Raw genomic sequence first — 15,941 nt, 5'->3', positions numbered from 1 at the left:
CAGCCAAAGGATTCAAGGGAGGAAGCCTCATGCACCAAAGCCATTTTCCATTCCTTTCCCCCGTCTTTTTTTTACGATCTGAGAAAGTAACCTCCAGTTACTCTTAGAGTTTTATAAAAACTGTAAAGTTTCCGAAATCTTTTACAGATGAAACCAGTAAATGACTGCAGAAGTGCAAGTGTTTGAGGGCCTCACAACCATTGTAACAAAAGCCTCGAGATACAGTATGTGAAATTATGATAGGGAGTGAGTGTTTCCAAGTTTAACTATTGGTTTTAAACTTTGACCCCAAAGTGTTATAAAACTAATAACATGTTTTATGGATACACACAAATATGATTTAACGTTTCCTTTAGGAATAACTCTTTCCTCTTCCTGTACACACCGTAGGCTTTCCAGCCTTGCCTGCGAGTTTGTTGGAACTTGGAAAAGTGTTTGAGACTTTGCCAAAGTTTGCCCTAAGTAACAACTATTGTTTTTATTGCTATTAAAACACCATTCATTTTAATGTGTTTGCATAGCGCAATAGTATCACCATCTCTTTTCGAATCTTTCTTTACTCATATGGTGTTGATTTATAATTTCACTTCACTTTTTCTACCTTTCTCTTCCTCCCTCTCCAGTGTTGTTCTCTCATCTGTCTTGCAGGTCCCAAGTGATTATTTTCAATGAAAGAGACCCATCTCAGGAGCTCGATGAAGCAGACAGCATGTGCCGCCAATTCAAGCAATCACGACTAAACCACAAGTGTGCCGCCCGTAAATCCAGTGTTGATGACTGCCTGTGTATTTTGCCAAGAGAAAGACTGGTCTCCAAAGGCAAGTCCCACTCCAGACCCCAACCAGATGATACCTTATAACCACAGACCTGTATAGTGTGTGGATTAAGGCCTAGGCCTTACGGATTTTCACTAAGGAGGGAGAAACTTGATAGGAGAGACAAATTCAACTTTCCCAATGTGGGTAATGTGAAGAGTCACATTCTTAATGCAGTGAGGGATATAATTTGCACACCAAAGTTATATTTTGCTTTCTTTTGGGGGATGATCTGAATTGTGGTGCTATCTGATGGGCCCAGTTCTACAAATATACAACCCCAAATCAGAAAAAGTTGGGACAGTATGGAAAACGCAAATAAATAAAAAAAGAAATGATTTGTAAAATTTACTTTGACTTGTATTTCATTGCAGACAATATGAACACAAAATATTTAATGTTTTGTCTGGTCAACTTTATGTCATTTGTAAATATGCATCCTTTCCTGTCATTCAGACCTGCAACACATTTCAAAAAAAGTTGGGACAGGAGCAATTTAGGGCTAGTAATGAGGTAAAATGGTTAAATAATGATGTGATTTGAAACAGGTGATGTCAATAGGTGATTGTAATTATGATTTGGTACAAAAGCAGCATCCAAGAAAGGTCTAATCCTTTAGGAGCAAAGATGGGCCGGGGATCGCCAGTTTGCCAACAAATACGTGAGAAAATTATTGAAATGTTTAAAAACAATGTTCCTCAAAGAAAGATAGGAAGAGATTTGGATATTTCACATTCAACAGTGCATAACATAATTAAAAGATTCAAGGAATCTGGAGGAATTTCAGTGCGTAAAGGACAAGGGCGCAAGCCTAAGCTGAACAACCGTGATCTCCGATCCCTCAGGCGGCACTGCATCAAGAATCGTCATTCATCTATAAGCGATATCACCACATGGGCTCAGGACTACTTTGGCAAACCTTTGTCAAGTACCACAATACGTAGTTACATCCACAAATGCCAGTTAAAACTGTACTGTGCCAAAAGGAAGCCCTATGTTAACAGTGTCCAGAAGCGCCGTCGACTTCTCTGGGCTCGGAGGCATCTGGGATGGACCATCACACAGTGGAAACGTGTACTGTGGTCAGATGAATCAGTATTTCAGGTATTTTTTTGGGAGGAATGGACGCCGTGTGCTCCAGACCAAAGAAGAAAAGGATCATCCAGACTGTTACCAGCAACAAGTCCAAAAGCCAGGGTCTGTCATGGTATGGGGTTGTGTCAGTGCCCTTGGCAAAGGTAACTTGCACTTCTGTGAAGGCACCATTAATGCTGAAAAGTACATAGAGATTTTGGAGCATAATATGCTGCCTTCAAGAAGACATCTTTTCCAGGGACGTCCATTAATATTTCAACAAGACAATGCAAAACCACATTCTGCACACATTACAAAGTCCTGGCTGCGGAGGAAGAGGGTACGGGTACTTGACTGGCCTGCCTGCAGTCCCGACCTGTCTCCAATAGATAATGTGTGGCACATTTTGAAGCGCAAAATGCGACAACGAAGACCCCGTACTGTTGCCCACCTTAAGTCTTGTTTGCAGGATGAATGGGACAAAATTACACCTGAAACACTTCATCACTTGGTGTCTTCAGTCCCTAAACGTCTTTTAAGTGTTGTGAAAAGGAATGGCAACATTACAAAGTGGTAAATGCTTTACTGTCCCAACTTTTTTTGAAATGTGTTGCAGGTCTGAATGACAGGAAAGGATGCATATTTACAAATGACATGAAGTTGACCAGACAAAACATTAAATATTTTTTGTTCAAGTCAAAGTAAATTTAGAAATTTTTCATTTTCCATACTGTCCCAACTTTTTCTGATTTGGGGTTGTACATTCACATGTTGGGTTTCCATGTTTTATGGCGACTTTCCATAGTCAAGTCAAGTTCACCTTTATTTATAAAGTGCTTTTTACAATACAGATTGTTTCAAAGCAGCTTTACAGTGATAACAGGAAAATAACGCAACAACAGCAGCTCTAGAAGAAAATAGTAGTCATTGTCCAGCTTAAGTAAGTTCAGTGTTGATTCATTTCCATTGTGAAATCATTAGTTATTAATTTAGTACATTTATATATACAGCAGCTCTGGAGAAAACAGTGATGGCATCATCCAGCTCAGTTCAGTTCTCATACAATGGTGTCAATGCGGGCAGATCAATAATATTGTTGAATATAAATGTCCCCAACTAAGCAAGCCAAAAAACAAAGGCAACAAAGGCGACAGTGGCAAGGAACCAAAACTCCATCAGGTGACAGAATGGAGAACAAAAACCTTTGGTGAAACCAGTCTCAATCGGGGTGCCAGTTCTCCTCTGGCCAACGAAAACGTGTTAACGTTTATGGTTATGATTCGGGCAGCATTACAGGTCGGAAGTCAGATTGGATTGGAGCAATCAAAATATTTAATCCAGTTCCATCTGTTTGAAGATCAGATTCATAACGTCGGTTTGGAGATGGGTTAGTTGAGGATCTGTGCCACTGGCTGTCGTGTTGATGAGTCCTCTATCTGATCTGGATACGGCCCGGATACGGCTGACTGCGGTGACCTCGGGATAAACAGAAAGAGTAATAGTAGCCTGGATGCCATTCTTTTTATGATATAGCAAGTACATTGGGTGTTATAGGACGTTTTCCCATTCTGGTTGATCTAGTTTATGCAGCCTAACAATCATTAAACTGATTTGATTGATAGAATTCCATAGACATGATTTTTAAACTGTAAAAACTGTATATTGTATCCCCTAAACCTACCCCATCACAGAAAACGTTCCGCATTTTTAAATTTTCAAAAAATAATTTATAAGCTGTTTTCTTCATGATGACCAAAAAATGTCCCCACAAACATAAACATGACTGGTACTATCTTTGTGTTGGGCACATTTGGTCCCCAGGTTTTACCAAGACCACATAAAAGCACGCCATGAGGAAAATCGCCAGCATTTCAAAAGTGAGGGTGCTTTGGGTAATCTGATAATATATCTGTATCTGATAATGAATGCCAGCGGGCATCATAAGACACCATTGACATTTTGCTGGGCTGGAGTGACCTGTAGTTCAAGCAGTCTGCTGTATGAGTGTGTTCGCCTCGGGGGGCACAAATGCATACACCACAAAACACTAGGGAAAAACCCACAAGAAATAGGCAGTTTGACTAATGGAGAGTTATCTTCAAAAGACCCAGGCGTCACTGGCTTCACATTCAGAAATAGCCCAAATCAGTGCCTCTGTCTCTCTAAAGTGAGAGCCTAATGGAAAATTCATTGTAGTAGGTCTGAGAACAGCTTAAAAACAGTTTAGTGAGTCTCAAGTGAAATTAAAAGATGAGTTTAAGGCTCTGGGCTTTGAGTGTCCTCCCCGAGTGCACATCCATGAATGTAAATTTGGAATATTACCTCTTTTAGTGGGAGTATATGAGCTAAGATGACGGCATCTAAGGAGAATTTTACACACACACAAATCATTATCCTATTTCATGGGTGCTTGATAGTTCAAAATGTCCCATACAATTAATAAACTGATAAGTATTAATGCCCATAATTACAATTGTCTGGTTTTCCGTTAAAGTAAAAGGCAGTTGGTGTAGCAAATATATTTTACTGTGTGAGGAAAACAGTTGATTAAAGTTAATGACTGAATGCGTTATCTCAGTGAGTTCAGCTTTAGCCTTGAGCTGTTAGCACTGATGCACAAACCTGAGAAATTCAGCATGCGATACTCCTCAAAATAATGCAGCAAAGGGGAGAGACCCAAGGCCAATGTGCAACTTCACAGGAACCCAATTTAATCCAAAAAAGGAAACAAAATGTGAACACTTAGTATGGCTTGTTATAACCAAACACTGTCAGAAAAAAAAAAATGGTACAGCGCTGTCAACGTGGCAGTACATAAGCGAAAAGGTACTAATATGTACCATTTAGGGGTAAGGGACAATGTACCTTTTCAATTTTGAACTCCCCTGTTTGACAACGCTGTACCTTTTATACATCTCTGAGCGTGTATATTAAGTAATATAAAGTTAATAAACCTATTACTTTTACCAAAAACTACCAAAATCTACCTTTACCTTAAAATTGATTCATAACCACCCTAATAATGGTAGGTAATAAAAAAGAAGGGGCCTGACCATAAAACATGACCATACTTGCATATAGTCAATGCACAGGGTCATGCACACAAATACCAAAGACCAACATCATGGTATGGCGCTAAAATAATGCAATAATAACATGAAAATGGAACACAAAACATGTACATTACTGATTTAAAAAAAAAAAAAACGATTTAATTATATAATTATAAGTGATTCGTTCTGGGAATGTCCTTTTAGTTTAAATGTCCTTTTAGTTTAGTTTAGTTTAGTTTAGTTTAGTTTATTGAGTTATAAAGCACATTTAATACAAGAAAATTAAAATCAAACAATCAACAACAATCAAAGACAGAATTACACATTTGATCTAAACCATTGAGAGCACATGAGAAAACAACTTTTACTGTTTTTCATTGTAAATTATATGATAACTCATAGATTTTACTTGTAAATTTGACAGCTTTAGGTAAATTACATGCAACACTTTATGCCATGTTAAAACATTTATAATGTCTCACTGGAGAGATAACTTAGAGTTAACCAATTAGGTTCACTCAAAAATGTACTTAAAAAAGCTGTGTCAAGTGGTTCCACACAACTATATTGAGTAATTTTTACAAATAACAATTTAGTTATATGAACAAAAGAAATTCAAGTAAAGCTGACAAAATTTCTTTAAGTAAATACAAACTATTTGAATTTGTCACTGTTACATAATATTTATATGTGCAGTTTAATATTATGTTAAATGTTTATTATGTTAGGTGAACACATTTATTGATTTAATTTACCTTATTAAATTAACTACTTGTTCCACAAGTGTAAGTGGAAAACTATTAAATATAACAAAAAGCATATATTTAGAAACAAAATTTAAAAATAACTTAATTGAGAACAGGAAATCTATCTAATAAATTAATGTATGAGTGGCCCCAGCCTAAACACAGGCACCACTCTTCTGCATAATGGCAACCACAAAATTACAGAAACTCCTCTAAATGAACAACATAACTGCACATAACACTGACAAAAACTAACAACATCTTTCCCTTTACTGAAAAAGATAAAACAACACTTGAATCCCTAAATTTACTCTCCTAATGCAGTCCCTTGCAAAGCATGCTGGGAACTACAGATCCACTGCCCAGTTTGTCTGTTTCACTCAGCGATGTTAAGTTGACCGAACCAACACTTATTAAGTAAAGCTGACAATACTCATTTTTAGTAGAAACAACTCAGTAAATCTAAGTCAATTTAGTTACATGAGTTTTTTAAGTAATGTGAACAAGGATGATTTTGAGTGCAACTAACAACAGTGAAAGTTAATTTTTTTGAGTGTTTTTACTACTTAGCATTTCTACAGTTTTGTTGGTTACACTTTATTTTAAGGTGTGTAAAGTGTAAGTATACATTTAAGTACTGAGTAATAATAATTAACTACATATACTTACTTTAGGGTTAGGATTGGGGTTTGATTTAGGGTAAGTTGCATGTAATTATCCATCATTTTAGCTATTGCTAAAGTAATGTAATATGTGTAACAGTGGCACTTTATTCTACAGTGTCCTTGTTACATATGTTACATGTACGTACCATAGTAATAACAGTAAAATGCATAAATACATGCAACTAACCCTCAACCAATCCCTAATCATGTAAGATTACTTAGTACTTAAATATATACAGTCAAACCAAAATGTATTCATGCACATTCAACATTTCTCACATTATCACAGTTTATTCGCTATAGTTTAGAAAATGGTAATAAAATATGACAAGAACTCAGAGTTAAACTCATCTTGATAATGTCAGATAACTTTGATATAAAGGTATGTAATGGATTACAATCAACCAATCTGCTGTCAGCTGTTAAATTTAAGTACACAATTAGACAATACCAATGTAGTTTAACCAATTACCAAGCAATGCTTAATTTTGTTCAATCTGTGGTGTTAAAGGTCACATTAGCAATTAAAGACCTACACTTAAGCAAAACAAGGTGAGGTCAAAGTGTCTGAATCATTTTGGTCCCAAATTTTTATCAGTTTTACTGTATGAAGATTTTTTGGGTAAAATATGTCACAGTTTACTTTATTTTGCTATCCTCACTTACATAAATGAACTATATGTCCTGCACCCACTATAAAAACATTATATCTGGTGGTGCCTGAATAATTTTTGGTTTGACTGTAATTACACTGTAACAATGACCTCTTAAAGTACAGTGTAACCATATACAGTGTTAACATTTTTCTGTTGAGAATGACAAGAACTGAAAACTGGCTATGCTAAAAATGTCATGGCATTTTAGTCTTCATCTAGCGTGCTTGGATTGGTTCTTCTTTCTATGGTGGATTAATCTGTTCTGCACGTTAGATGAGGAAGCCAGTAGCTTTTATAACAGGATTTGATGACCTAAAAAAAAGAACACTTCATAACAGCCAATTCTGACATTCAAGAAGATCCAAGTAGACGCATGTTCTTTAGGAAATCCCAGATCTTCTCTGCCTTGAGTTTTTTTTTACCTTTCCATTACGGCTCTAAAGGACCAGTGCTGTTCAGATATCATTATAGTTGATAGATGTAGTCTATGTAAAACATTGTGCAGTCTATGATTTTTCATTATAATTGTGACTAGCTGACATTGAGATTCATTATTCCAAAATCCTGAGGGAACCGAATCCAAACATGTGGCGACTTGTACATTGATGCTCACTTTGGGTAACGTCATGCTCTAGAAAATACAAGCATGTGCAGGAATAACACAGTCTAACATTTAGATGTTTTCAATCTCATTTATTTATTTCTGAAAACCACTGTGAATGGAATTGTGTTTGTCATCAGGATGCGGTCAGAACATCGGGGCTTAATATGCAGTATTGTGGTCAATGCAGCTCAAATCTCTGTATTTGCATGGTTACTGTGTCAGTTAGATGAAAAAATGTTGAACGATGTATCAGAACTGGCCTGTTTTACTTTTTACATATTGGAGATGCAGTGTCTCAGCATGTCTTGTTAAGGCCTGCACAGACGTCTTGAATCCCTGTCTGCTTTGCACACAAGTAACAATGGTGTGAACATATAACTGTGCACTGCACGCTGGATTCTGTCGTGTTCCAGTAATTAAAACAGGCTCACACAGGCCTCTTGTCATCTGTTTAACTGTGCAACAAGGCCAGTGTCATATCAAGCTGTGAAGCACACTAATGCCTTTAACAGCACACTGACAGCATAATCACAGAGTCTACATGGAGATGAAACCCAGCATTTATGATACTTCTTTAAAAATATGTACTCAGTTATTATCCCCCTCATAAAGGCCCATCGATATGTCTTTAAATGGAAAACATACGTTAAAAACACTGTGTGAGTTTTAAGTGGAAAGGTCTGTAATTGAATTAAAAGGCTGGTCTGTATACCGTAATCCTAAAACATTGAGTAAATTAACCTCTTAAACTCTGCGGACCCTGTATCAAGTATATACTTAAGATTTTAAACGTCTGTGGAGGAGCTCTGACCTCATATGTGGTACCATTTGAAAGCTTAGAGTCTCTACTTTCTGGAGACATGAATCACTTTGGCATTTGTTTTACACAAAGTAACTTATTTACACTAAATTACTCTGGGACCATTTCCGCCTGGATTTGGCCTACCCAAATTGGAAAGCTTCCTACACATACAGTGGTCTAAATACAACATTTTGGTGTAATTTTACAGGAAACCCTTTGTAGTACATAAAACACTGCTAAAAGTGATAAACATAGTATATGCTGCTTTTTTGGTTATAAATTAATTTTTGAAAGTGTGTAACTCAGTACACTCAGTACACAGAAACTCAGTACACAGAAAGTGTGTGCTCTAGCACCCTGCAGACAGTTTGGGCTGTTTCCACTAGATTCCAGAAAATACGGGAAAAAAGATTTTTGTCTGGATCATATGCAAGATTTATTCAAATGAATCTGAATGGAGGAATATTACCTTTTTTATGTAATTTCCGCCTGCACGGTTATAAATTATTAAAACCTTTAAAAATTTATTTTTTAAAAGTGACAGTTGCAGACAGTTTTGGTTGTTTCCAGCATATGTCAGCAAACACTGGAAAAAAGATTTGAATGACACTGGGATATTGTATTTACTGTATATTGGTATGGGGTGGGGGTTGGGGGTCCTCCCTTCAGATCCATTTAAATTAATCTTACATACATGAAACAGACAAAATTCTTTTTTCCAGTATTTTCTGGACTCTATAGTGGAAACAGCCCAAACTGTCTGAAGGTGTTCTAGAGCACACAGCGCCTGAGTTACACACGTCAAAAAAAAAACGTGAAAAACGTGAACAACTTTTTGGGGGGGAGAGGGGGTTATTACAGTGCAGAGAACATATGCTTACATGTTTATCCCTTTTAGCAGTGGTTTATGAAACTTCAAAGGGTTTCCTATAAAATGACACCAAAATTGTGTATTTAGACCACTGTATGTGGGTATGGGAAGCTTTTCAATTTGGGTAGGCCAAATCCAGACGGAAATCCCAAAAATGGTCCCAGAGCTTAACAATGTCTACATGCCTCAACGTCTATCTAAGCCTCTCATAATACACAACTGAAATTTTGCATTAGGAAATTATTATTATTTTATTTAGCAAGGATACATTAAATAGATAAAACCTTAACATTGTTTTAAAGGACTTCTATTTCATATAAAAGATGTTCTTTTGACCTTTCTATTCATCAAAGTCCTGAAAAATGTATCACGGTTCCCACACAAATATTAAGCGCAACCGTTCTCAATATTGGTAATACATAATATTTCTTGAGCACCAAATCAGCATATTAGAATGATTTCTGAAGGATCATGTGACACTAAAGACTGGATTATTGATGCTTAAAATACATCTTTGCCATCACAGGAATAAATTACATTTAAAAAAAAATGTATAACTTGGTGAGCAATAGAAAAGTCTTACCGACCCCAAACTTCTGAACGGTGATGACGGTTTCGGAGCTAATAAACCACTATTGAGCCACAAATTTTTTTAATGAGCAATGCACATAAAAAAAATATAGATCATTGTTACGCAGCTGTTCAGAAAAGATCCAAATGCAGCCACTTATTTATTAAAACAAAACAAGAAAAGTAAAGAAAATTGAGATAACAAACAGGAGATTCCAAAGACAGAGCACCAATAACGTCCAAAAAGGACAACACCAAACCAAGACCACGAGAAACACTGGGGATGGGTAAACAAGGGACAGGTAAGTGATTAGTTACTAAGGAAACTAATGAGGGTAACTATAGAAACTAATGTAGGCATTGAAACAAAGGAAACAGGAACTAAACACAGGAAGACAATAATGGGAACCAAACACTACAAAATACGAGTCAATAAAACAAAAACAAAACCACAGGTTTGACATTTTTTTGTACATTTCAAAATGTCTTGCAGTTTTCTCTTCTGTCTTCATTGTTTTGGGGAAGCAGAGAGTTTGCAAAGGCAGCATGAAATCGTTGACAGCAGCAGAATTTCCTTGTGTAGGAGGTGGGGTGGGGAACGAGACAAGCCAAGAGGACTTGTCAAAACCTTGACCCAGATCTCCCTCCTTGAAACGCACATAAAACCGACATCTCAGTGATAGCAGGACCTACATTCAATTTGACACATTCTGTTACAATTCGCTTGTCTTCCACACTTTGACATGCCATGCATTCGCATGTGCCACATTTGGCTGTTTTTCTCCCATAGAAGTCCACACATACACACACAGCACATACCTCATACATTAGACCTTGACCCTGCTGTTGGACAGGAAGAGCTGTGGTGATTATGATCGCTGCTCCTGTCTATAAGTTTTCTGGCTGAAGCTCTGCTGATCCTAAAAGAGGCCCCGGAAATTTCTATGGTGGGTACAACTCATTCCCTTTGCACTGAAAGATGGAGAGGAAGAAGGGGCGATTGAAAAGAGCCAACACAAATGAGAGGCGAAAGGAAAAGTATATATTTTTTATTAATCTTGTCAGAGAGAAATAATTTCCAAATATTTTTTTTTTCTTGTATATTCCATTATTGTTATTTTACTTTTTAAGTGAAAGAAGCTGGATACAATTTTTTTTCTGTTATCTTTTCAGAAATAAATAATCTCAGTCCAAAAGGACAGATATATTTAAAAAAAATTATTATTGTAAAATAATTTTATTTTACTCTATTGTTTTATTTGATTTTTCTACTACTTTTTTGTAATTATGTCTTCTTTTTTTATTTATTTGACAATGCTTTTGCAATCCAAACGTACAGGTTTGGTCTTGCCAATAAAGTAAAATGAAATTGAGAAAGATCGAGAGAGAGGACATGAACAGAGGTGGGGCAAGAGGGGGAACGTTTTCTCAGACAATGTGACATGGCACACGTTATTAATTCTGGCTGAGTGGACAGCCTGCCCCGCCATCTGCTTAGGTCACCCCCACTCGCTGGGGTCGGCGTCTCAACCCTCGTCTCCCCCCTAACAGACAACGGACCATCATTGCGTGCCTCTCTGCACACAATACACCCAACCTGCTCCAAAGGAAGAAGGGATGGAGGGAGGGAGGAGGCTGCCGGGTCGTGGAGAACAATGGCCTGTCAGGTGAATGACCGTCACAAGTTAATATACATTACAAAAGGCCATCCAGCCGCCTTTGCATTTGAGCTTGGCGTTGCCGGCCGTGCTGTTATATTCCAAGGCACCTCCTCCCTCTCTTTCAAGCTCGCACACACACGCTTCTCTTCGCGTGGCAAGGCGAGTGTGTGGGCGGGGAGGGATGTCAAGGGGAAGGGTGTGCATGTATGCATGCGTGTGTGTGTGTGTGTGTCTGTGTGTGTGCAAATACAACTCTCCTCATTCATGACATCATCTGTTGTTCCCTCTCTTTCTTAATCACAATGATTTATGATACTGTTTGGGTGTCTATCTCAACCACATTTGAGGTTAATTAGAACTCTACTCTAAATTTTAATGACCCACCCATGTAGGTCAGACTGTCCTTAAAAGCTTTTGGCTTGTCATTTCGGGTTGAGAAATTTCAAGGACACACAGGATAAGCTTTATTTATTGAGAACCTGCATGACAACATATGCCTCGCAGGACTGATCCGCATCTAAGCACACACATGCATCCGGACACAAATCAACAATGTCGGCAGCATTCGCCCTGGATGATTTAATGCTTCATTTTTTATATCGCAAGACAGTCACCATCCACCATCGAGGTCTGAACGGTTTTTGGCAAAAGCCTTTGCTGTTGGCTTGTTTACTAACCACTTATTTGCTTTTTTGATGGAGCGCGTTGATGGGACAGGGAATAATCTCGCTCTAAATCTCTTAATCTTCTCGGCAGCCTAGTCTGGGAAGGCAAAACAAACAAAATGGCCAAATCGTCCCCAGTCGGGCGCTTCTACCAAATTCGGTCTCCTCCATCCGGACACTGTCATTTTCTCCAGGAACATTTGCTTGTGAACCTCCTGATTTGATGTCTTGATCCATTATAGAGATGAATTGTTCACTGATCAATGTGATGATAATGAATTCTGGGATTTGTTTCAGATATAAAATATATGACGACAATAACTCACAATGACATTAATGAAAAAATAACCACGTTTGGAATGATTAACATTATATAAATTTTCTTGGCAGATGTTCCTGTACTTAAGGGACTTTTCAACGGAACTCTCCAAATGTGCAATAGGCCAAGATTGAGCTTGTCGTGTGCAATTGTTTGTGTTAACATGCTTTCATTTGACATAAAAAAGTCTTTGTTCTGTGTGTGTGTGTGTGTGTGTGTGTTGAGGCAACATGGGACTGTGTAGCCTATGCCTTCGAGAACAGATAGCAGGTTGAAAGGTCATAGGGCAAAAGGTCAAAGACAGCTGGTGCCGCAAACAACAGCCGGTAAATCAGCTGAGCAACAAAAAAAGAGAGGGAGGAAGACAGAAAGAGAGATAATCTTCATAACCTTGAAATTTTATTTGAACTTTACTGAATTATCAAAGCAATAAAGAGAAAGGTGAAAATAAGTAAAACATCATACATAGCTTGGTTGCCTAATACACTGATTGCCAACAGAAAATAAATTATTATTAAATATTTATTGTTATCAATACAATTTTTCCAGTTCCTTTTTAAGGGAAGAAATCTAAATAATGAGTGTAACGTGCAAGTTTGTGTTATATCCATCCGTTCAAAAGTTTGGGCTTGCTACGATTTTTGGTAAAACTTATAATAAGTATACAGTAATAAAGTGCTTACAAATCATTTGCAAACTATTATATAGTTCATTCTTAATTTATATATTTTAGTCTCATTGTTAATATATTAATAGCCTATATACAATTTCTTTATTCATTGTCTCTGTAATTTACACAATTGAAACAACGTGAACTCATGAGTATTTGTATATGTTTTCTTCCACACTGTATATATATATATATATATATATATATATATATATATATATATATATATATATATATATATATATATATATATATATATATATATATATATATATATATATATAGTCCCACAAAGATAGTAATACCAGTCATTTTTATCTTGTGTGGAAATTATAATTTTTTTGGTCCCCATGGAGAAAACAGCTTATAAATTATCCTAAGTTGTTTTTTGAAAATAGAAAAATGCAGAAAGTTTTCTGTGATGGGTATAGGGGACAGATACAGTAGTATAAAAACATCAGGTCTACAGAAAGTCCCCATGAAACATGAAAAACCATTGTGTGTGTGTGTTTATGACATTTTATGGAACACTTAATATGAACGTGTAGTGAATGTGACACATAATTCACCTTTGTTGTTAAACGTAGTTCTATACACTGTTGATTATAAATGCCGCACTTTGCTCCTAGCGTGTTTCTTCATGACTGTTCAGGGATCGCGGCCCCTTTAAATGTTCTGAATGAGTGTTGACATGGGACGCTTGAGATTTTTCTGCTACATAAAAATAAATGACACATGCACTTGTGTGCTCAATGTGAGAAGTTGTCTCTTGTAATTTACTGCAATTTCCACACTGGTGACCCCGACATTAGTCTGCTGGACATATCCAGAGACTTTCTTCACTTTCTCTGCATCTGCCGTGAAGCATGGTGTGGAGCACCATCACTAGTGGTCCACCGGTCTACGCCCGAGCCCAAGCTTGCAGTTGCAAAGGCTGAGTTCGCAAACATGGAGCGCCTGGGCATAGTCGGCCGATCCGACAGCCCGTGGGCTTCAATTCTCCACATCGTCCCCAAACCTGCCGGCGGCTGGCACCCGTGTGGTGACTACCGGCGGCTTAATGAGGCAACGGCACCTGACCGATACCCAGTCCCGAACATACAGAATTTTTCGGCACACCTGGCTGGCAAGGGGATTTTTTCCAAGGTGGACCTCATCCAGGGATATCATCAGGTGCCGGTACGACCACTGGAAATTCCCAAAATGGCAGTGATCACACTGTTTGGTCTGTTTGAGTTCCTGCGCATGCCGTTCGGCCTTAAAACCGCTGCCCAATCTTTTCAACGCCTCATGGCCTCATGGTTTTGTGGGACCTGCCTTTCCTTTTTGTGTACTTGGATGACATCCTAGTGGCAAGCATGTCCAAGTCTCAGCACCTGGCGCACCTCCGAACCCTTTTTGAGCGGCTTAGCCAACATGGATTAATTGTCAACCCCGCCAAGTGCCAGTTCGGTCTCTCCACCATTGACTCCCTAGGACACAGAGTCACTAGGGACAGGGCAGTTCCTAGTGGTCACACAGTTCCTGCGCCCGCTCACTGTCAAATCCCTGCAGGAGTTCCTCGGCAGGGTGAATTTTTACCACCGCTTCATCCCTCGAGCCGCTCAGCTCATGTGGCCATTGCACGAGGCCTTGAAAGGTAAACCCAAGTACGTTGTGGACTGGACTGAGAGCAGAGACTAGGCTTTTGCTGCCACTAAGGCAGCCCTAGCGAATGCCACCATGCTGGCGCATCCTTCTCCTACAGCCCCCATCGCCATCACCTCAGACGCCTCGGACTACACTGTCGGGGCTGTCTACGAGCAGTGGGTAAGTGGGGGCCTGGCAGCCGCTGACTTTCTTTAGCCGTCAGCTGCACCCCTGTGAGCAGAAGTACAGCACTTTCGACCGGGAACTTCTGGGTCTACCTCGCCATCAGACACTTTCGTTCCCTGCTGGAAGGCCGGCATTTCACTGCTTTTGTGGACCATAAGCCGCTAACTTTTGCCATGGCCAAGGTGGCTCAGCCGTGGTCCGAACAACCACGGGGCAGTTCATCTTGGTTTGGATTACAACAGCATGGCGGCAGCTCAGACCACAGAGCCGGATGAGCAACTCCTGAGGACCTTGACTACAGGGATGCAGATCGAGGACTTGGTTTTTGGTGGTGCCAGCACCACGCTCCTGTGTGACATCTCCACAGGTAGTCCACGGCCGGTTGTCCCCTCGGGATGGAGACAAGAAGTTTTTGATGCCATCCATGGTCTCTCCCACCCAGGTTCAAAAGCGTCACAGAGACTGGTTGCAGTAAAGTTTGTTTGGCATGGCCATTAGAAGGACGTCAGGGTCTACCCCCCTCGATGTGGACGGCCTCTTGCTTTGCACCCACCTCCCCTCCCTCCAAAGCCTCCCACACTCCATGCCCCACACCAATGTCATGACGAGACACTGGTTGCAGGGTGGTCTCCCCGACCTCTGGTACAGCGCCGCCGATGTGGCTGGTTGATACGTCCACCTCCCCGGTGAATTCTGGGGGGACATGTGTAGTGAATGTGACATACATAATTCACCTTTGTTGTTAAACGTAGTTCTATACACTGTTAATTATAAACGCAGCACTTTGTTCTCAGCGTGTTTCTTCATGACTGTTCAGGGATCGCGGTCCCTTTAAATGATCTAAAATGTGATGATCTTAAATGTGCTCAACGTAAGATGTTGTCTCTTTTAATGTACTGCAATTTCCCTAAATGCAATTAATTCCCAAAAAAGGTTTAGCAATGAGCAATATATT

The sequence above is a fragment of the Gobio gobio genome (assembly GCF_949357685.1).
Source record: "Gobio gobio genome assembly, chromosome: 2".
Lineage (NCBI taxonomy): Eukaryota > Metazoa > Chordata > Actinopteri > Cypriniformes > Gobionidae > Gobio > Gobio gobio.
The sequence above is the reverse complement of the archived record's forward strand: the minus strand, read 5'-3'. Positions refer to the sequence as shown.